Source organism: Engystomops pustulosus, chromosome 6 (genome assembly GCF_040894005.1).
Source record: "Engystomops pustulosus chromosome 6, aEngPut4.maternal, whole genome shotgun sequence".
Lineage (NCBI taxonomy): Eukaryota > Metazoa > Chordata > Amphibia > Anura > Leptodactylidae > Engystomops > Engystomops pustulosus.
Window position 1 is genome coordinate 87,941,355 of NC_092416.1, and position 23,272 is coordinate 87,964,626.

Below are 23,272 nucleotides of genomic sequence, written 5' to 3' on the forward strand. Positions count from 1 at the left end.
TGGGACCAGAAGTCTATACACTATTTTATCCTACCACTTATTTTCCAAGAGGTTGAGTTGCGCTATAGAGTCTATTTATTATTCTACAACTATTCTTTGGTTGGTAGCAGTACCTTGATTATATTTATATAATTTGTTAAATATTGCAATGGATACTAAAACAGAGTGGATGGGCTTGAGAGAATTTCAGAGACCAAAGAACAGAGCAGCAACGCTTTTTTCACAGTCCAGCTGCTACTGTCAACATAAATAAAGGTATGGTTGTACAGATCTTCAGAGATGCTATCTAACACTGTCTGCAACTGCTGGTAAAATTACCATATATACTCGAGTATAAACCCAAACTTGGCTTGACAAAAAAAGAAATTCAAAGCTCACCTTTCTGGCACCCCCCCCCCCCCCATGTCTTCTGTTCGATTTTTCCGGCAGCAGGAGGTCTGTGCGACATCACAGGCTCTGGGTCTGGCTGTATAACGGGGCAGGGGTCTGGCTATATAGCAGGGCTGGGGTCTGGCTGTATGTTGAGGCAGGGGGCTGGCTGTATGTTGAGGCAGGGGGCTTGCTGTATAATGTAGCCGGGGCTTGCTGTATAATGGGTCAGGGGGACGGCTGTATAATGGGGCAGGGGGCTGGCTGTATAATGGGGCAAGGGGCTGGCTGTATAATGTTGCAGGGGCTGGCTATATAGTGGGGTAGGGGGCTGGCTATATAATGGGGTAGGGGGTTGGCTATATACTGGGGGAATGCTGGCTAGTTATAAATTGGGAAGGAGAGGCTGCTGGCTATATACTGGTGTAGGGGGATGGCTATTATAATAGGGCAGGGGCTGGCTACATACTGGGGTAGGGGCTGACTACATAATGGGGTAGAGGATTGGCTATATACTGGAGGAATGCTGTCTGGTTATATAGTGGGGTGCAGGGGCTGCTGGCTATATACTGGGGCAGGGGGCTGGCTGGTTATATACTGGTTGGCAGGCTGGCTGGCTATATAATGGGGGCAGGGGGCTGGCTAGCTATATACAGAGGAGCAGTGGGCTGGCTGGCTATATACTGGGGAAAGGGGCTGGCTGGCTTACTATATACTGGTGGGAGGCTGTGACCAATGCATTTTCCACCCCAGGTTTATAATTGAATCAATAGGTTTTCCAAGTTTTTTGTGGTAAAATTAAGGGCCTTGGCTTATATTCAGGTTGGCTTATACTCAAGTATATATGGTACTTTTCCATAAGAAATTGGCTCCCACAGTTGGTTTTTGGCCTGATGCCAAGAAGGTTTATTGGTATTCTTTTGGGCCCCTTTTTTCTATACCAATCATTATTCTGCAATATGTTATTCAACAAGACATTATACTTTTGTAGGCGCCATACGAATACTTTGTTTTTTTGTGAAACATATAAAAAAAAATAAAATATCTAATTAAATGACACCTAAAGTAGCTTGCAGATTTAGATATTAACTGTCTAAACATTTTTGGGTTAACAGTGAACTTAAAACTTATACAAATATATTAATTTGCACCCTAAAGAAGAATACATGCATGGTTTTATTGAGGACATTATTTTTCACACCCCCTTGCGCTATGCAGAGTGAACTCAATTTATAAAGTGGTGCAGGACTTATTAGGAGCATACCATTGACTACAGTAGGAGACTCGACTGCATTTTAATGAGCTTTCATGCCATGCCCCTTATTAGGAAAGTAGCGAGGGTGGTAAAAAAAAACCCCATTTGCATGAAACTTTTTGCATAAATAATGAAAAAACAGAAAGACAGAAACCTGTAGTTTGGGCCTTTCTCTATGCCAAAAGGATATCAATACCTTCCCCTGGATGAGTCCAAAAATGCTCCAGAATTAATATGCTTTGCCAATTACTAAACATCTTTTCAGAGGATTTTGAGCATTTATTCAACAAAACAGGGCTCCAAACCTTAAAAAAATATTGAGAAATTTGCTTTCTACTCAATGTTGGATCTAAACGCTGTATGGTGAAAGAAGGTGGATATTCACTATATAAAAGGGAGACATATGACTTTTCTCTCTCCTTTCAGACAAACAGAATAGAATTTGTGTATCACTATATCATCGGTTTTAATTGTCTTCAATCTGACATGTACTTTATTAAGAATAGCTAGACATATAAATGTACGTTTGGTTGACTTAAAACATTGTTTTAAAGGCTACAAACTTGGTGTAAAACATAGCGCTGGAGTATGAGCTGTCCTTTATTGATACGCATGTTTCTCTTCAGCACTAAAGTCTATTTAAGACAACATGAATCAAGAAGCTGAACAATCTACATTGTATCCTAATAAGGAGACTAGTCCTCACATGTTGCATCATCTCGAGAAAGTATAATCAAAATGTCTCAAAGAGCCTAATCTAGTAATTACCTAACAGACAGCTTTACTAGAGCACAAAGCTGAATTTCTCCTTTTCTAGAAGACATATATAAGTTCACTTTCTGCTTGATTTATGTATTGATGAGAACTTTCCCTTCCATAGTTCTCCCTATGTATAGATCACTACCAGTAGCAGTCAACTGAGGGCAGCTGTCCATTACATCACCCTTACCAATTGCCTAAAAATAGTTAGATGCAGGATTGCAAATCATGTCTTCCTGCACTTTCCCCTGCCTGCCTTGACACTCAAATTCTCATGACATCATACTGTCATCACAGACTTCCCTGGCAGCCTGCCAATGTGGAAGCTGGTATAGCATTGCATTATGTTGTGGACTGAGTACAGTATTTGATCATATACTCTGCTTTTATGTAAGTACATATGTAAATCCCAAGAAAACATCGCAGCAATCAATTAATATTATAGGTCAGTATTTAGCTTGCAGCTAAAGTCTAATATGACCTTTTATTACAAACATTTTGGGGTACAGGGTGCGCCAGATTCAGGATTTCTGGTGCCCGTTCTTCATGAATCTGGCGCACCATGCACAGCTCTGAAAGAGCTGTGCATGGGGCATGCAACACAATTCTGTCGGACTTTGCATGTTAAATGTGGAGCTCGGTCCGATTGAGCACCAGAACGCCCCCTAATTTGTGTTGCATGAAGCCTAGTGCAGCCGCGCCACAAAAGGGTTGCGTGCAACACAAATGTGGTACAGACACTTCTTAATTACCTATGCAAGTAGTTTGCACTTAAAAGGGCCTCTTTATCTTATATCGCAGTCCCATTGTCTTGTCAATTTCATTAATTTTCTTATGCCTATACTAAGGGGTGAATTATAAAATGTGGGGATATTCTGAGTGTTCACACTATGGGTAACCCATAGTGTACCCACTCTGTACCCTCAGTGGCCTTCATTAAGTAGAATGTCCATTTCCTGTGGCCCCTAAAGTCTACTCTGTATAACACCCCACTTCCTGTAGCCAACCCTACAGCCATCCATTGCTAAATTACACAGTGGCCCCTAAGGACCTCATATACAATGCTCCCTAAATTGGTCCACCAACTAATAATATGTCTCCCACCTTTAATGCTGCCCCTTCCTTTAGCTCCTTACAGTTTCCATTATCTATAGCCAACAATGTATGCCCTCTTTAATAGCATTTTCTTATAATGCACTTGCTCTGTAGTACTTTTTGCTTTTCTTGAACACTTTTCTGTTGCCCTCTCCCCCACTTTTCTGTTAGCCCCCACTATTCATGACCGCTCTGCTGTTGACCCTATGTTCCACATCACTCCTACCATTCTTAGCTTAATGTAAAATAAAAAACAAACACTTTCCTCTCCTGGTTCCCCTGCAGCAGTCCTGTCTTTTGCTGTTGTGTGTGGCAGTGAGCAGTGGCAGAGGCCCAAAGGTGGACCTGAGAGCCGACAACTCCCTGCTCCAACTTTGTATTCAAACATATCTGCACTCAGAAGGCACAGATAGAGTTGAAGTCTGGGACATGCCTCCTTGTGCCTGGGGAAGTGTTGAGACCCAAAAAGCTGGGGTAATGTCTTACTAGATCCAGGACGAGTTGAAGGCATGACAATCTGCATTGTCATCAGTGGTAGAAGGACCAGAAACCCAGTTTAATCCTCTACAGTAAATTAGATGAGCTGAATAGATGATTGCAGTAGACAGTCAAAAGGTGAGAGATAGAGAGCGTAGCAAGGGGAGATTTTGACACATAGTAACTGTAAAGCTGATGGTAAAGCCATATGCTGTCCATGACAATGATAAAGCATCCATGTGCTCAATGACCACTCTGTGTCAAGTAACATAGGCTGTGTGTCAGCTTTGTTTAACCTCTTACAGGTCAGAATCTAGCTGACTAGCAACAGAAGTAAATTGCTCGGAGTTCTTTGTGTTCTTTCGGAGAACACATTGAATTATCTTAATCAGGACCATGTGATTTTATTTTGAATCCTTGTCCTGGTATATCTTTCAGCTGACTACACAAGTTTTTATATCTGCCATCCCAGAAAGCTGGTGACAAGGCAAAGAGAGCTACAATTGTAGCCACACTGGTTGTCACCCAGCTTTCCTTGATTAATTTGGTAGGTCTCATCTTGTCATTGTCTTTTCATATGTTTTCTGTGAGGAGAACAACCCTTTAGGAAAAATTTAAAAATAAGCATACAGTCTACTAAGTAGTCTACTCAGGTAGTCTACTCAAGTCTATTAATAGATAACCCAGTCCCTTCCCCCTACAATTATTTAAAGGACAATCTATGCTTGCTGGAAGCACCCTTTCCCCCAATGGTAAGCTGCCCACATATTGGGACAAGTTTCTGTTCTGTTCACAGCTAGATCTTCTCGGAAAATATGTAAAAACTTAACAAATGTATATGAAGCAAACTTAACTGAAAGCTATTTATCCATTCTGACTCTGCCTTCTCAGCTGTTGCAATATACACTTTATATGTAAGAATTATTATGTTCCATTGATGGAGCCCACAATGATCAACTATTGGGAAATGAGAAATCCAACTTTGCACTGTCCTCTTTTAAATCAATAGACTACCCATGTCATGCAAAGAGGTGCACCATTTACAACAAGCAATCTCTATAGCCACATTCTCATTAGTTAGGTGGTGAAGAGCCTTAATCCATGTGTTTGCCCTCTAGAACGGTATACAACAAGATAGCTTTAAGAGGTTGTGTGGAACTAAAACTCTTGAGGCCAATGGCAATATTCATAATCTCATGGCAGGGAAGTCCATTTTCATGAAACTGCACTGACAGTAGTCATTAATACAAAATACAGGCTGCTATACAGTATTCTGTATACAATTTGCTGTCATAAAACAGTCTGAAGGTCAAACACGGTATGTTACATGTGGATGACAAAACCTAAGTAGCGTACTGTTAATATTGAACTATTTCAATATATACAGACTGAATTCTGTTCATTGTTTAAATTATTTTGCTTAATTTCGTTACCATCTATGTAAATACTCACCTAGTTTTCAATTTTTGCGTAGTAATGTCTTACAGTGTATATGGAGGAAAGGTGGTACAGTCAAAAACCTGTCCCACTCACTGGGTTATGGTGGACATCACAAGTTACAAGGAGAAAAAGCAAGCAAGCCTTTAAATTTAGTAATTGTAGGATCACTATTTCCTGTTACTGTACAGTATTACAGTATCATAATAAAAAAGGCTAGTAAAAGACATGAGTCCATCAAGCTCACCCTTCCCCTCTACATAGAGAAGCACAAGCTTGGCGCTGTAACACAGCAAAATACATGACATGTCCTATATTTCATATATAAGTTTTATTGCCATATGATTTGATATTATTGCTCTCCAGAAAGGAATCCAGGCCCTTCTTGAACATGTACATAGAGTCCGACTTTACAAAATCTTGTGGCAGAGAGTTCCATAGTCTCACTGTAAAGAACCTTTGTCTATGTTGATGGTAGAACCGCCTCTCCTCTAGGCGTAGAAGATGCCCCCTTGTCCTGGCCACAGGCCTAGGTATAAAAAGATCTTTGGTGAGATTCTTGTACTTGTACTTCATTTAGGTATTTGTACATTGTAATGAGGTCTCCCCTCTCTCCCCTGTCTTTTTTTCTAAGCTGAATAACCCCAAGCTTAGTCATGATCGTTGTATTCTAGTCCCCCCACCTCCTCACAATATTACATGTACGGCCTGACCAGGGATTTTTCATAAGGGTAAAACTATGTCTTTATCATGAGAATCTATTCCTCTCTTCATACATTCCATAATTTTATTTGCTTTAGCAGCAGACAGCTGGCTCTGATCACTAAAATTGAGTTTACTATCCAGCAATACCCACCATTTTAAATTTTCAGTTCCTCAACCCAAGAAAGTAACTTTACATTTGCCGGTCCAGGCCTCCAGTATTCTCATCTGTATTAATTACTTTACTAAGCATAGTATTATCTTCAAATATTGAAACTCTCCATTGTAAACCCTCTATAAGGTCAGTAATGAAAATATTAAAAAGTCCTGTGGCACCCCACTGGTAACAATGGTCCATTAATGCTCCATTAATGTCTATCACTACACAGATTTTCCCCTAGGCCCAGCAGTCTCATTTATATTTTTTGCAGCAGGGCATGAAATGTCTTGGAAAACTTGAAATACACAACATCCACTGCCTTCCCAACTCCATTCCATTCAAGACCTTACCTCCTCATAGAAGCTGATCAGATTAGTTTGACAGACCGAACCCTCAAAAAGCAATGCTGATGCTGACTCCATGCACAGTGAGATACTCCAGGATAGTATCTATAATAATCGCCTCAAATATTCAATAACTGTTGTAAGACTTACAGGTCTGTAGTTTCCAGGATCACTTTTTTAAATATTGGCACAACATTTGGTATGCGCCAGTCCTATGCATACCATGGAATCTTAATAAGGTCTATGTTAGGACTTGGCCAATGCAGAACCCGTGAATCTTCTTTTCCCGTATTCTTTAGTTGGCTTACTTATGTGGTGTGTGTCTTGTCATGTTGCTTTACACAGCCTCTCATGCTACTGTAAAATCCGTTTCTATATCTATAAAATCACTTTTGCTACAATAACAACAAAACCATGTTGCTTACTCCATCATGCTTCATAGTTGATATGACTTTGATGATGGTGTACTACAATGGACAGCTGTAGCTTCTCGTAGATAGTAAGCTCTTGCGAGCAGGGAACTCCAATTTTTTTTTCATATGACTATGTTATTGCTTTGTAATGTCTTATTTTGGTTGCGTATTTATCCAATTATACAAAAAGCACTACAGAATATCTAGATGCTATATAAGTAAATATTTATTTATTCCTTTGTGTTGACTTTGCATCATTTTCTAATCTTTTCAAACTCCATAAGTCTCTATAACACATCTTCAGAGATCCTCTTAGAATCCCCATCTTGGGAAGGATAGTTCTGGTTGGCAACCATTTTTCCTGTGCCAATATTTAGTTGGCAAAGCACCTGTAAAGTGCATGTATCCAATCTGGCACAGAAAGTATAAACTGAAATATCTTTACCTCTTAGATAAGTTTTTTCTAACTGAAAACTGAACTGTGGATGTGCCAAAAAAGACAGGATCATTACAACCATTACATTGTGTTTGTCTATAATTGTAACTTAGATAACAATCAGACCAAATGCTATTAGTAAACTTTTCAGAATCCAGGTCCTTTCTTTCAAATGTATGTCAGATACTTGTTCCTTATGATTTAAGACAATTACGGTTAATTGCTTTTCATACTTTAGGTACCATGAATGTAATTACCGTATATTCCGGCGTATAAGACGACTTTAGAAGACTGAAAAATCTTCTGTCTTATACGCCGGAAATTGACCGCCCGCCATGTATTCACGACGGCGGTCGGGCTGCATGGAGAGGGCTCACGGGCTGAACCCTCTCCATAGCGGGTTAAAGTACCCTAGGGAGTCTGAAAATAGTATAAATAATAATAAAAAAAAGTAAAAAAAAAAATTATAATAAAAAAACCTAAAATTTCAAATAACCCCCTTTCCCCAGAACTGACATAAATATAAATAAACAGTAAAAATCATAAACACATCAGGTATCGACGCGTCCGAAAATGCCCGATCTATCAAAATATGATAACGGTTTTTCAATGCGTTTAACCCCGTAACAGAAAATAGCTCCCAAAGTCGAAAATGCCACTTTTTTGCCATTTTGAAAAATATAAAAAAAACTATAAAAAGTGATCAAAAGGTCGTACAGTCCTAAAAATTATATCATTGAAAATATTATCAAATTTTGCAAAAAATGACACCACCCACAGCTCCGTACACCAAAGTATAAAAAAGTTATTAGCGCCAGAAGTTGGCAAAATCAAAAAAATAATTTTTGTACAGGAGGTATTCATTTTTGTAAATGTATGAAAACATTATAAAACCTATACAAATTTGGTATCCCCTTAATCGTACCGACCCAAAGAATAAAGTAGGAATGTCGTTTGGGGCACTCAGTGAAAGACGTAATATCCATGCCCACAAGAAAATGGCGCAAATGCGTTTTTTCACCATTTTCATTGCATTTGGAATTTTTTTCCCGCTTCTGAGTACATGGCATGGAATATTTAATAAAATAAAAATTTAAGGTACAGTATGGTAACATTCACAGTAAAATGGACGATGGTAATGTTGTTGTTGTATGCTTTATGTTTATGACAGTTTTCCTGCTATATACCTGCATGTCATAAGAACTTAAATTAAAAAAAGGACCATGTTAAATTCAAATCAGTTTTTTTTTAATTTTTACCGGTGTTTTGTATGCGTTGGAAAAGGGGTAGTCTTATACGGCGAATATATCTTAAACTCTATATTTTAACAGGAAAGTAGGGGGGTCGTCTTATACACCAGGTCGTCTTATACACCGGAATATACGGTAATTGATTGTTATAAATGCTTAATAAGCATGATATTACCAATATGATATTCTTATATATTAATAGGCTGTGCCAGCATAACTTGAGAACAGGCATATGAATAATAATTTCTCAACACTTGCTAGCAGGCAGAAGTTCATGAACATGTTACGCAGAATTTCAGGCAGTACTGCAATTCAAGTAAAAAAGGAAGATCCACCCAGGTATTTTGCCCAGTGGCCTGGGTGTTATTATCAGGGTGAAATTATCCACAGAAGGGGAGTGCTAAGACACGTCATCACTAGTGAGAATGAAAACAATTACATTTATATACGAGTAAAGTATGTTCCACCTCCTGTTGGGAATTTCAACTCACATGTGACGAGGAAGAAGCAGCAGGGATCAAATTCTGTAGAAAAAAGAACAGGACTAGCACTACACAGGAGAAGCTCACTGGGACTGATCATAGTGGTGTTATTTAGGAGCAAGGAAAGTTCTCAGAGGGTCTTCATTGGATTGGAAAATGAACTAATGAGGGCGCTCAGTAGACTTCTGCAAGGAGTGCTTTGAAGACTTTTACAAGTCTTTGGGGAGGGTCTTCAGTGGACTTCCTTAGCAGATAGGGGAAGGTGTACAGAGGACTTTTTCAAGAGACAGGAGAAGGTGTTCATTGGACTTCTTGAAGGAATTAGAGAAGTAGCGCAGTAGAGTGACTACAAGGTGCTGACAAAGAATAAATAGTAGACTTCTATAAGGAGCTGGGAAAGGTGCTCAGTGGATTCTTACAAGGAGACAGTGCTCAGTGGCCATCTACAAAGAGCTAGGCATATTATATACTGGACTTGCACAGAGACCTGGGGAGGGTGCTGTAATCCAGCCTGTGCTTGTTCCTCTCCAGCCTTATATCCTTCAGTGCAAGGAACCTACGAAACACTCCCCTCCAGCCTGCAAGAATGACTGTTCTCTTCCTGCTTTGGACACAAGTTCTCTCTGAAAGTTTGGGCACTAAAGTGTCCTGAAAGGAAGAGGGTTCACATAGGAACAGGGCATTGGGTGCCCTTTCATCTCACTTAAATTCTGCAGTCTCAAATGTTTTTGGAGTGACAGAAGAGACACAGATAAGAAAGCTGCAGCTTGTATGTCCATGATCACATGTGTGCCTGGGAGACTGAAGAACTTACTGCTGGAGGAAGGTAAGTTTGTATATCTTCCCTGTAACCTCAGTACTTCACCAGGGTGAATGGAATCTAATGTAATGTGTTTATCAGATGAATTCCTGCTTGCTGAATTCATCTCCATGTGTCGCTGTTTGTGGGTCAGTCACTGGCCAGCTATAGTTATGCTTGTAAAAAGACAGCACATCCTTGTGGTTATAGAGGATACAATGTGTATTTCATCAGGGAGCATTTGCAGCAATGGTTATAGACAAGAAAATGTTCATATAAAGTTATCACTAAAGTCATATACCCTGGAACCTTACAAATCCCTTGGGGCACCTTAAATTTGCATTGATAGTGTATGGCAGTCTGGCACTTGGGAAGTGTTTGGTAAACGTAAGTGATTATTTACTGTGAATATTCATGGGAAGAGGTATGGAGTTACTTTTACTTTATCCTACATAGATTAGAAAACATAATATATATCACAGAAAATCCTAAGAAAGCATTCACATATATAATTATTGCTGCATTTCTCTTCTGCGGTTTTATAGAACAATAGCCAGGTGTTAGTTGTCATCACTCAGTGCTCCAGATAGTCCAAGTAATATTGTAATATAGAGACTGATTTGTAAATGGAATTATTATAATATAAGGCTACATGGTAAGCCCTATTATATTGATATCCCCCAAAAAATCTGCCGTTGAGATGAAACCATAAAAATTCCAAGTCTTAGAAGTCACGTTGTATTTGGAAAGGCTATGCTAAACACTGATTCTATTTTAGGACCCTTTGAAAAATAACCTGTTCTATATCAAAGAATAGAATGCAGAGAAATTAAAGAGATTTATTGGTTATGAGTTGGCTGATGTTATTTTTTTCCTTGTAAATCCAAGACGAACGTCTCTTGGTGTCAGATCTAATCCGGCCTATTGCCTATATGACTTGGTCTTACTGTGTTATGTAAATATAGTTGTAAGAGAGGTTATATGAGGCAATGCTGCACAGGCAAGCAGCACTGACAATGAATGGCACATGTGGAATTGGTGTGCACATGTAGTATACACTATATTTGTTTATAGAAGACCATTACACAGCAGAAAGAACCACTGCATTACAACAAGTGGATGACAGTAAGAGTTCCCTTATGGTTCCTGCTGCCGTTTGTACAAGGCTTGCATTTACAAACCAAGCAATTGTAACCCATCAGAAAACACTGTTTACACCTGACATTTCTTTTCCTACTATTACTATTTGTTAAAATGAGCACATAAGTGACTAAAAATTGGAGTTAAAAGCTTATGTGATTTACTTAACAGGGTTGTCTACTTTAAACAAACCATGGACCTTCCAAAATAAGATAATGAAGGGTTAGTCTTCTTTCAGAAGCTATTACCTATGACAAAACCCAGAAATGAAAGCACCACTGCTTTACAAATGAAGCATATGTTCCCACATAAATGAAGGTGCTGTCTGGGTAACATTTGGATGTGCTGTGTCCTCCATAGCAGGAGACATGCTTTATAAAAGTATTACAATATTTTGGAATTGCTTTTCAAGAATTTTCAATTAAATGTTATAAAGTAAGCAGTCAATGAAACTCTTTTTCCCCCGATTGTATACTGTATCCATTTTAGTGGAGAGTGACCAGACTTCTACTTTTGGTTCCTAGAGGTCACACCTCTCCTATTCGTTCCTGCCTACATGGTACACCATAAAAATTATTCCTAAGAAACCTGTTTCATATCATCTTCAAACCATTATACATAAAATGTCTGTAGTCTAATAGTGTGGGAATAATAGCTGTGTACAAAATATATGCATTATATGCTCACAGCATAGTGCAATATCAAGATGTAAGTAAATGGCGGGCTGACCAAGACATTTTATCCAAATGTTATGTGTAGACAAATAAAACGTGGTGCTGCACATTACAGCATACCATATTAATAATATGTGTAACCCTGTGTAATGTTGATGTTCTCTAAAACATACATTAAAGTGACATTGTACATATGGTAGTGTCACTTGAAATTGCTTTCAGCTTTGTCCCTGTGCTTTTACTTCATTCATAAAACCATTTCTTCAATCAGACAAGAAGGGAGTGGGATTAGTCTACAGCAAACCTTCCTTTATACTTTCTGTGCCAGCTGTTTTGCATTTTGCATAGTTCAGAGCAATCCTGCAGCTTATTAGACTGTGCAGAGGCTCTGACCTGTAACAACACGATGAATCACACACCAGACTATTGGACCACTAGACAATTGAAAAGTAAAGGTTATAGGGCCCAGTTCATACCTGAGCGAAATCATACATTATAAAGATTAGGGAAGTAATCAAAGCTTCATGACCTTCGTGAAAAATCTGTAATGGGGCCCCCTAAATAGTGTGTGACTTAGACCTTATGTATACATATTTATATGGAGCTGTAATGGGCTTAGATGCAATTTTTACATAATATGACAAACAATAATTGCTGCAAAATGGTATGATACCCAATGCGGCATGAGCTTTTGTGCGTGGACACTCTAGGGCTCTCTAAGAGGGAACTGTACATCTTCCCTGCACTTCTTTACAGACCCTGTCTACATGCCTCTGTCATCTTTGTGGAACCTTATGGTAGTGATATGCCCATACAGAACAGAGCAATACTTTGGACACCTTCAGGCTCTAGGCCTGGAATGGAATGGACACCATTCCCTCCCTTTTAGAGATGTTTAAGCTATGGAACACCATATTGCATTTCAGTTCTGCCTTTTGCTTCCAAAATACAGTAAAAAGTAAAACACAGGCACTGCATTTCACCAATAACTTATTCCCCCTCCAGACATGGATTTGCATTGTTATTTAGGGACTTTTAATATAAATCTTGCCACTTTTCATAGTAGGTTTATATGCCTTCTGTTAGAAGCTAAATCAAGGGAGAAATTGTGATGTCTCCTATATAACTAGCCATCTGTTTTTGTTTTTTTCCCCCTGTTTTCTTAGGTCACTCATACATTTGTCTAGCGCTCAGGGTTTTAAGGGCTCATTACAAGTGGAGTGACAAAGGCTTTTATAGCTGTGAGCCTGCCAGGAGTTGCTGTCCACATTTTCAGAGTTATATATTAAAACATATAGATGGCTTCTATGGTTTAAATGGCAATGATTCTTAAGTAACTAAGTTCATCTTTCATTTCTTCGGTGACTTTTAAAAATGAAATTAAAAAAATCAGGTTGGTTGCTGTAGTCCAATTAAAATGCTGTTACCTAATTCATGCGCTATGTGGATATGGCAAATGAAAGCCTCAAACTGTTAGGCCCCTTTCACACTTGCGTTTTTCACGTCCGTTTTCTGCGCGTGCTTTTGATGCGCAGAACTTGCATTGCACTCTGACCCATTGTAATCAATGGGTCTTTTCAGACTTGCATTTTTTTTCACGCACACACTCTCTTTTAAAAAAAACCGAGAGAGTGTGCGTGAAAAAAGTCTGAAAAGACCCATTGATTACTCTCGTTTTTTTTTTTACGTGAAAAACGCACCATACAAGTCTATGGAGATGCATCAAAAACGCATCGCACTCTGAGACACTTGCAAGTGCAATGCAAGTGCAATGCATTTTTCACGCATCAATTGCCATAGAAAAGATAGAGCTCAGTCCTGAAATTGAAATTGCATTGAAATTGCATTGAAAAGGCGCGTGAAAAACTGAGACACTGAACAAACTCTGACTGAAAACTGATTGCACTCTGATGCAAAATGTGCGTTTTTCACTGACCAAACCATGATCGCACCCTGATCAAACTCTGATGTGATCTGCAATGCAAGTGTGGAAATAATTTGGGGAATTTATCATGATTTTCGGACACCTCAACAATAGCTATAGCCTAGAATTAAAAATGTTAAAGGGAATTTTTGCATTCTGTGGCTGCACTGCCTCCTGTTTGGTGTCTTTGGTCTTTCATCTGTATAAATGTCACATTTGTTATGTTATCAGTTGACCTAGTTGTCCCTTCTAGATGGTTTCTTTTTTTGTCGATGAATGTAAGTCAACTTTGTTAGTAGTCACTAATTGTCTTTTGTTTGTATGTAACAATTTTGGTTTGCATTGGTTTGGTTTTGTATGAATTACGTACATTATAATACATATCATATTATTAATTAGAATAGGAGTAAAGGGGCTATGCAAATCTGTCCATAAAATGGGACAAGACAGAGGGTCATGTTATCCTGTACTGTCTATAACCAATTTACCTTCCAGGACCTTAAAGGAAATCTACTATCAAAATCAAACATGATAAATCAGGCACTGTGACGGTGGTAATCTTTTTATATTTGATATCCATAATATCCTTTTAGAATCAACTTTTAAAATCATTCTAATGAGCCTGAGGGACTACTCTAGTCTTTACAGGCTGTTACACTGTCTCAATCTTTCCCCTGCTCCCTCAGCCCTGAGATTACATCAGAAAGTGCTCACTGTACAAGCGCTGGGAAGCAGGGGGAGGGTAATGCAGTGTAACAGCATGTAAAGCCAAATCACAGAGAGGCTAGGGTAGCCACTCAGGCTCATTAGCGGCATTTTAAAATTTGCTTTTAGAAAGAAAGAGGCCATGGATAACAAATATAAGGAGAATAACAAAGTCGCAGTGTCTGGATCAATGATTAATTGTTCCTGGTTTATCAAGCTTGATTCTCATGGTAGATTTCCTTTAAGTTTATTTTAATGAATACTATCATAAGGTCCTGGAAGGTAGATTGTTCATGGACGGTTACATTATCACATGACCCTCCATCTTCGTACATCATACATTTCACATCATCATCCATCTTCGTACATCACCATACATTTATCATTTTATGGACAGGAATGGCAGCTGAAGAGGTAAAAGACATTTCTTAACCAGGGGCTTTACAAGTGGTGGAGAAATTTAATAGATGTATATAGGTATATTACCTAACATGCTGCCCCAACACATTACATGAAACACAATGTGTTCAATGTAAAAATACATGTATATATGAAATTGCAGGTTAAGGGGCTTTCAACTGTTTCTGCCAGAAAAGATGACCAATTAGTCTTGATATCAAAGGGGCATCACTGTTATACATGGTTGGGTCAGACCATCTAGTGAGAGAGCTGCTTTTCATAGCAGGGAAACATTGAGGTTAAGAGAGGGGGATAATTAAAAGCAGTTAATTTAATCTTCAATATAGTCTCTTAAGATGTATCAGAGTGCAGGTTGTTGTTATGCTATTAAAGTGTTCCTGGAGTCATTCTCTATTTTCAGCATGTCAAATGATTTCCCCACCTGGTAAAAACTCATTGTCCCATTATAGGCATAAGATAAGGAAAAAAAGAATCAAAAATGTGAGAAGCTGGAATGTAAATGACCTTATGCTGTTCCAGCCATGTGTTTATCAAATTTTATGATGTTAACTAATCCTGTTACCTTACCATCGGCATCACTCTTTCCAGTATCAGCCTCAGTTGATTCTCTGGTGTAAAATGCTTGATGTATCACTGTTATTATTTTCTTGGTCTACATGTAAATGATATTGAATTCTCACTGTCTAATAATATTCTTAATAAATGGATTAGGCTTTATTCAACAAGATCCATTTATAGTGTTGAATATTTTGTACTATAAACGGAAATGAACCAATGGATTTATTTATTATCATACAAAGACTGATAACAAAATTAATTGGGTTTCCACTGTAAGACATATTCTGCGCTATTCTTGCAATGTAGAGTGATATAAATTCCAGTAAAGGATTATTGCATAAATTTGAACATTTGAGACTGTCATTCACAAAATGCTGTTCAATCTGCACGTGACATGTTACACATCCGGAAAAGTTTCAATGATTGACAAATAAATTTTTGGGAAAATATTTGTATTACTAGCAATGTATTGATATAGCCCTCTGTTTATTCTGGGCTTAGTATTACACTGGGTGGTCCTTCTCAGTGATTGTCAGCATTCCCTGTATGAGAGTGTATATAGAAATAGCTGCCAATGACAGTGTTGGACCACCTACTGGACGACTCAGGCTTTTGGTAATAATTCCAGTTTCTTGTGGTCTAATGGTTATTTCTGATAACAATACCCTTCTGTGCAGTCCACAATCTCCAGTGTTCTTCCAGTAGTAGAAGAACACTTGTCATTCCTAACAAGGTCATTTATTAGCCAACCATCCTAACCCAATTGCCCTTTCAGGTGATGTGATTTAGCAGCCAGCTTGGTGGTCTAATACCTGTGCCTAATTATGTGATATTTTACTGTGAAAACCTGGTTGATGGCACAAACTTGTAATGAGTTTGTATAAAGGGACATCTGAGATACAACAGAAATCGAATGAAAAAATATGTTAATGAACATTACAAATATATATAAGGGGTTTCTTTGCTTGGTCCATGTTTACTTTATTTCCTCACATCATGAAATAAAATGATTAGGATGGTAGGTACATAGACTAGGAGTAGAAACAGCATAGACTGCATTACAAAAGACTTTGTTAGAGATGTACAAATCTGTCTATTCCAGAATACTGGAGTAATTTGCACCTGAAATCTCATGCCATATTTATTGATTTCAGACCATTTTTAGGCAGGTTTCAATCTCATCCTAAAAGGGGCATGTCCTTGGTCAAAAGGAGGTGTGGTCTCACAGGAAATAGTCCGCACACCAGAAAATTCGGTTCATGTGCCGTAAAATTCAATAATTTGGCGCAGCAAACTAGACCAACTAATAGGAGGTGTAAAGTAAAACTCGCCAGTCTTATACTACACCAGATTTATCATCCAGCATAAGACACAAGGAATAATATGCCGCAGCAGAGAACTGTCTAGTTCTACTCTGCATTCGTCTAAAGACCGGTATATTAATATATCTCTCTCAGAGTGTAATAAACTATGCGTGCTCCTAGATTTGGATGTTATAACTTCCTTTATATTTTCTTCCGATGTCATACATGATGCAAATTACTATGGAGGTTCGTACAATTCATAGTAGAGAGAACTAAAATTACAACCAAATGAAGATAGATCATTTAAAAGGTATTGTCATACGGACCATGACTGATAGTAGTTTTCCTCATTGCCATAAGTCATGTATCAACCAGCTGATATCTTTCTGTTTCATGCAAAAAATCTTCTTTGGTAATTTCTTCTTCTTTGGTAATTTCTTCTTCTTCGTAATATACATTGACCGAAATTTCATAGCCAAATGAGGGCCCTAATTTGAAAGGCTGTAACCTAAACTTTCACCTAATAAGTAATATTTATATATATATCTTTCCACTCCCAGCCAACATACAAGAGATAATCAAGATGTTCCTGTATCCAATATTTTCAAACAGTGTAAACCAAGCTATTAGATTATATAAAACAAGCAGTCCAGGCATGTCAAGAAAGAGCACAGCTAAAGCAAAGTCTATATGCACAAGTAACCCTAGAGGTTCTTTATCTATAGATTGTATTACTGAAAGACTTGTGATGAGGTGCTATGTTACCCGATCTGTCCTACAATATTTTTTTTTCTTCTTTTTTTGTCGGCTTTTCTCTGATTTTTAACAAACACAGATCTCACAATCTTTGACATCAAAGGACACAAGTGCGTAAAGTGCCTCTCCTCCTGCCTTGCTACATAGTGAACTATTTTACTTCTGTCTTTATTCCTCTCGCGCCCCCCTTGTGTTTGAATAGCAGTAGGAAAGGCGATCTCTCTCCTGTTAAAACGTTATTAAGTTTTCATGTGAAAGATGAAACGCCCTCTATTTTACTCTTTGGTGATAGCAGAATAGTAGAGAGAAAGAAAGAGATAGAGGATAAAAAATCTCTATTCATCCTATACTCCAGTTTGATCTTGGCAAAGAAGCCTACAGGTATAGCATTTGAAGGGTTAGGGTTCCAAAGCTATACAAGTCCACTGCTGTCCTCTCACAGCCTCAAGATCAGAGGTTGAAGTTACATTGCATCCATTACAAAATGTTTTGAAGTATTCTTCAACCTTAAGACTTTACAAAGAAAAAGAATCCAACTTGGGATGCATCCACAAGGAGACCTTCGAACCAGGGAGACGAGAGAATCCTCACAAACTCCAAGATAGTTGAAATTGAAGGTATAGTCATCATGAGTAAATACCTTGGCCTTGTGTTGAGTTGTGTATGGTGTGTTTGTCTAGTGTGTAACGTGTGCTTCTTTTGTGGGTTATGGTGACTTTCATATACAGGCGGTCCCCTACTTAAGGACACCCGACTTACAGACAACCCATAGTTACAGACGGACCCCTCTGCCCCATGTGACCTCTGGTGAAGCTCTCTGGATGCTTTACTATAGTCCCAGACTGCAATGATCAGCTGTAAGATGTCTGTAATGAAGCTTTATTGATAATTCTTGGTCCAATTACACCAAAAATTTTGAAACTCCAATTGTCACTGGGGCAAAAGAAAAAAAATTGTCTACAACTTCCATTATAAAATATACAGTTTCGACTTACATACAAATTCAACTTAAGAACAAACCTCCAGACCCTATCTTGTATGTAACCCGGGGACTGCCTGTACTGCAAACATTCATGCTGGCTTATAAATGGTAACTTGTCTTGTTCTACATCCATAATTATTCTAGGTGAGCACCTGTTCTTTTCATTAAAAACAATGGAGACTCTGCATTGAGGTTCAGATCATAGATTAGTTTGTTCTCTTGTTGAAAAAACCTCATTTACATTTAAATAATGGGTTCTCTGAGCCTATAGACTGATGCTTGTAGGTTGAAATATCGTATTATAGCAAATCATCTCCTTTTTTATATAGCAGTCAGGTAGTCTACATTAGAGATATGTTAAGGTCTTCTGAATAGCTAGACAATTATCAACCATTTGCAGAAAAAGATGTCCACATGTTTATTATATAATAGCTTAAAAGACACAGTATGTGTGCATCTTTTATAAGTGCTGTGTGAGAAATACAACACACAGAAGTATTCTGTAAATAAAAGTGGAAGTTTCCAAACAAGCAAATACTTTTGCAATATCTTTATTAATGTTATAGTACAGTAATAAAGTCATGTTTTTAACAAAAATTATTTCAGAAATCCAACAATTCTAATTCATTGTGAGAAATTTTTCTAAGTCCTGATACATTTTGGTAGCCGTTTCCCAATTTCGAAATTATCATTATGCAACCACTTCTAAAAATTTACACTTTACACACTGTGTTCCATGCTCTGTTTGTAGACCTGCAATGCTCTTCTTTGTTGCTCCTCGGATGCATTCAATTTATCGTTAAATAAAAAGCTACAGCAAGGAGCTGAGAGAAGATCTGCATTAGTCTTCCTCAGAGGGAAGATTGCATTTCTGGGACTTGGTGTCCTGGTTTTCACAAGGCACAAATGCACTTATGAGCACAGGCGCCTGATTCACTGAGGAACTTGGATGCGGATGCCAAGTTTGTTCAGTCCCAAGCCCTTGTTATCTTCTCCTTTTTAACTGATTGCGACCGGGTTACAGCAATTAATTCATCAGCGTGTCTTTTCGTTTAGGAACGCTTGATCCCTGTGCAAATTGAGCAGTAAGGAATTTTATCTGAGACAAAAGTTGCATTACAAAGTCTGTCCACACAAAGACATAACAATTACATCCTCATGATTAAAACATGTTAATCCACTTTTGCACAAATAAATGTGTAAATCCCCCACTACACATTTTTAGATGACGTTTTTTTTCTTCAACCCTGATAAATAACTGAGGCTCAAAGTAATAAACTTTCATATGGAGGAGTGCATTAAGGGGGTTTCCCCCATTTGTTACCTTCCACCCTTCAAATAAAAATACATCCATCCACAAGTATATAATAGGACAAAAGTGTTTAATAAGCAACTCCAACTTAGTTGCAATTTCTACCAGGATTCTGAAGTAGCCTGAAATTCTCCTAATCTTGTTTTACACTTTAGCTCTGCCTGTTCTGTTTGGCTGCTGGGTATGAACACAAGCTAATTTGACTATCTTTACCCGGAGAGCTGATCCCAATCATAAATGCAACCATTTGAACCATCAGTGAGAAAAAGAGGTTTACAGGGGAACAGTCACACATAAACTGAAGAACACAAGTGTCATGAAGGGTGTGCTTAAGATCAATTCACCATTAAAAAAAACTTATCAAAGTCCTACTCAAACCATGAGCTCTACAGCAGCTAGAATCATGCTCTCAGTTCTCTTTGCTGGAGAACTGGAGGTACAGATAGTTAAAACATTAAAACATATTTTGGAGTGTGAGGGGAATGGGCAATTTTTAACATACTACAAATGAAGGAATGCTGAAAAAGGATACCTCATCCTCCTATGGGTGCCTTTATTTTACTGGTGAAACCCGTTGATGATTAGAGTTCTTGGTTTTATTTGTTTTTTTTTTTTTATATATTATGATTCTATGAAGTATAGGGAAAAGACTGGAAGTTTAAGACCTCAAAATCTTAAGATTATGATTGTTGATCATCCTGTAAGATATTGGGGCACATTTACTAAGGGCTTTGCGACGGTTTTCTGGTAGACTTTGCACATTCTTTAAGGTGTGAATTGCTTGCACGGGTATTTAAGAAGTGTCCGCACCACAAATGTGTGGCACATCTGCACTAGCCACCATGCGACACAAATGGTGCTCATTCGGACCGTGCTCTTATCGTGATTTAACATGCAAAGTCTGTGGCACTACAAACAAAGTTGGTGAACTCTGTTGGGCTAGTGCATGAAGCGACAGATTAATGATTTCTGGTGCACGTTCTTAGTGAATCTGTCGCATCGATCATTATACAAAGGCAGAGCAATTTTAGTGCAGTTTACCACATTCATAGTTAATGTGTCCCATAGTTTCAAAGTTATTTAAAGGGGAGTTCCAAGCAAAAGTATTGATGAACTATCCTAAGGCTAGGTCATACCATCAATATCTGCCTAGTGGGGTACACCACCCAGCCTCTTCAAGGATCAGATGGTGGGCAAGAAATATACACCTCTCAATGTTGCGGCTGAGCTAAGTAAATGCATCTTAACTGCAAATTATCAGAATGGGGACTGACCCACAATAACTCCGTTAACCACTGCACAAAGAAGAGAGCTGCCTTGTTTATGTGTCAGTCTATGTTTATCAGTTGTTGAAAACAAATAAGCTGTGGAAATTTTAGGTGTTGTGACCCCCACGAGGAACTATTCTATGGATATGATATCAATATTTTAGCCTGGAAAACCTCTCAGAATTACTGTTGACATGGATTTTTCCAATGCAGTCAACTCATCTGCGGACAGTTTGTTACAGTTTGAAGGGTCATACCATAATTTCCATAACAAATCTATTTTATAACAATTTACTTTAATACATTTTTTCAGTAAACACTGCCACAGTTTTTTACCTTAGCTGACGCATGAATTATTTTTAGTTGGAAAGGTCAAGGCTATGTGCAGGTGGGGCTGGCATTCAGAGAGGAGGCAGCTCTTATCATGTTATGGTATAGGGCATGAACAACGTCAATTAATAGAGAAGCTCATGAGCTGTAGTGTATAAACAGCAAAGTTTATGCAGCTTTGCAAGAAAGGACATTAGCACATCAATTTTCATGTTGCTGTTGAAGTTTCTAAAGCTGCTTGGTTTAAAGGATTTTCCACCAATGTGTATGACGAGGGTGATGTTATCCATCTGCTGAGGTGAGACATGTTTTTCAGCATCCCTGTATATCTGTACCAGCAAGATCCTGCCTCTGAAACCATAATCTGTCATGTCTATTTGCTTTGCCTAATGAGGTGTGAAAACACTTTTGGACTCCCTCAGTAACACCACCCTGTGTTCTTACAGACAAAAATGGCAATCTACCCCCAGCAGGGGGTACCCCAGGCCTTGGAGGCATTTGCAGGAATCACAGCTTTGTTGCTGTGATTTCTTATATGATTTCCCATGTGCTAGCCAAGTGGGCAGCTGTATTTTCAGGGCAGTGGAGGAAACATCTGGTCTGCAGCTGGTGTCTACTGCCTTAAACTGACAAGAACACGTTTTCTTTGATACTATAAAACCTCATTAACATAGAAGAAACATAGAAAACTTGTCCTTTCTAAGAATATAGCAATTTCATTTCATACGTTCTTTAATCTACCAATCTCATAGGGATTTGAGATACATAGTATGAGTATATCCAGTAATTTTTGAATCTTTATCATAGTCATTAGTAAAGTGCACTACTCCAACATACATGTTACCTGTCAAAGCTATATTTTACCTGTCATTGGGGCACATGTTTTATTTGTTTTCCTTTGTGACTTTTTAAAGTTGGCTAAAGTCGGTATACTTTAGCAGTGCTATGTATCTTTCTGAATTTGCTATTTTCATACATGTCTGTTTTGATTTTTTTGTGACTTTTTAGGTGCATGTTTAAAACTAAGCATGGGGTCAGTTGAACTTTTGTTCTGCACCTAAAAAGTCTCCAATTTGCAACTAATAAGTTGCAAAACAAAGAAAACCTATGTCTTGGAAAGATACATTTAGGAACACTGCAACACTGGCTAATTTCTTAAGACCCAGGAATAGTCGCAAAAATGTACCTAAAAAGTCCCAAAAAACCTGCAAAAAGAAGAGATAAAAAATATCAAAATAAAGATACATGACCCCCAATATTTATTTAGAGGCAACAAATGCCAACATTTGATCAATAGGGTCCCAGAGGTATGGAGGGCCTTTTGAGTCACCACTGCAGTAGCTTCAGTCTTTTCTCTTAACAATGAAGAACGGAAGCACTGCAAATTGGGGTGGCTGCATTTACTGTTGTAATCATATATATTATCTTTTGGTTAAGAAAGACCATTCTAAGAGAGAATGGATGTCTCTCATGCAAAAAACTTTAATTGTGTACCGGGCCAAAGAAATCAAGGACATCCAGGACAAATTACATTGTTAATAAAAGCATACATTTATTGGATAACAGATCTAAAACCACATAAAAAGAGGAACAACACACAGAAAATACAAGGCCCACATAAGGTCACAATGTATACTTATAAAGTATCATAGTATCATAGTATATAAGGCTGGAAGGAGACGCAAGTCCATCAAGTCCAACCTTCAAGAATTAAATAAATGTTTTATCCCCATAACCCGTGATATTTTTTCTCTCCAGAAAGTCATCCAGGCCTCTCTTGAACATGTACATAGAGTCGGCCATAACAACCTCCTGCGGCAGAGAGTTCCATAGTCTCACTGCTCTTACAGTAAAGAACCTTTGTCTATGGTGATGGTAGAATCGCCTCTCCTCTAGGCGTAGAGGATGCCCCCTTGTCCTG

At 38.3% G+C, this 23,272-nt stretch overlaps 1 protein-coding gene across 1 annotated transcript in view; it reads left to right on the forward strand.

The window, feature by feature from the left end:
* The first annotated feature begins 9,200 nt into the window (after positions 1 to 9,200).
* The window catches only part of LOC140063955 (neurotrophin-4-like), a 93,210-nt gene continuing 79,138 nt past the window's right edge, over positions 9,201 to 23,272 (forward strand). The window contains exon 1 of the mRNA XM_072110278.1: positions 9,201 to 10,005. The gene's annotated coding sequence lies outside the window, so the exon portion shown is untranslated. The remainder of the gene's footprint in view (positions 10,006 to 23,272) is intronic.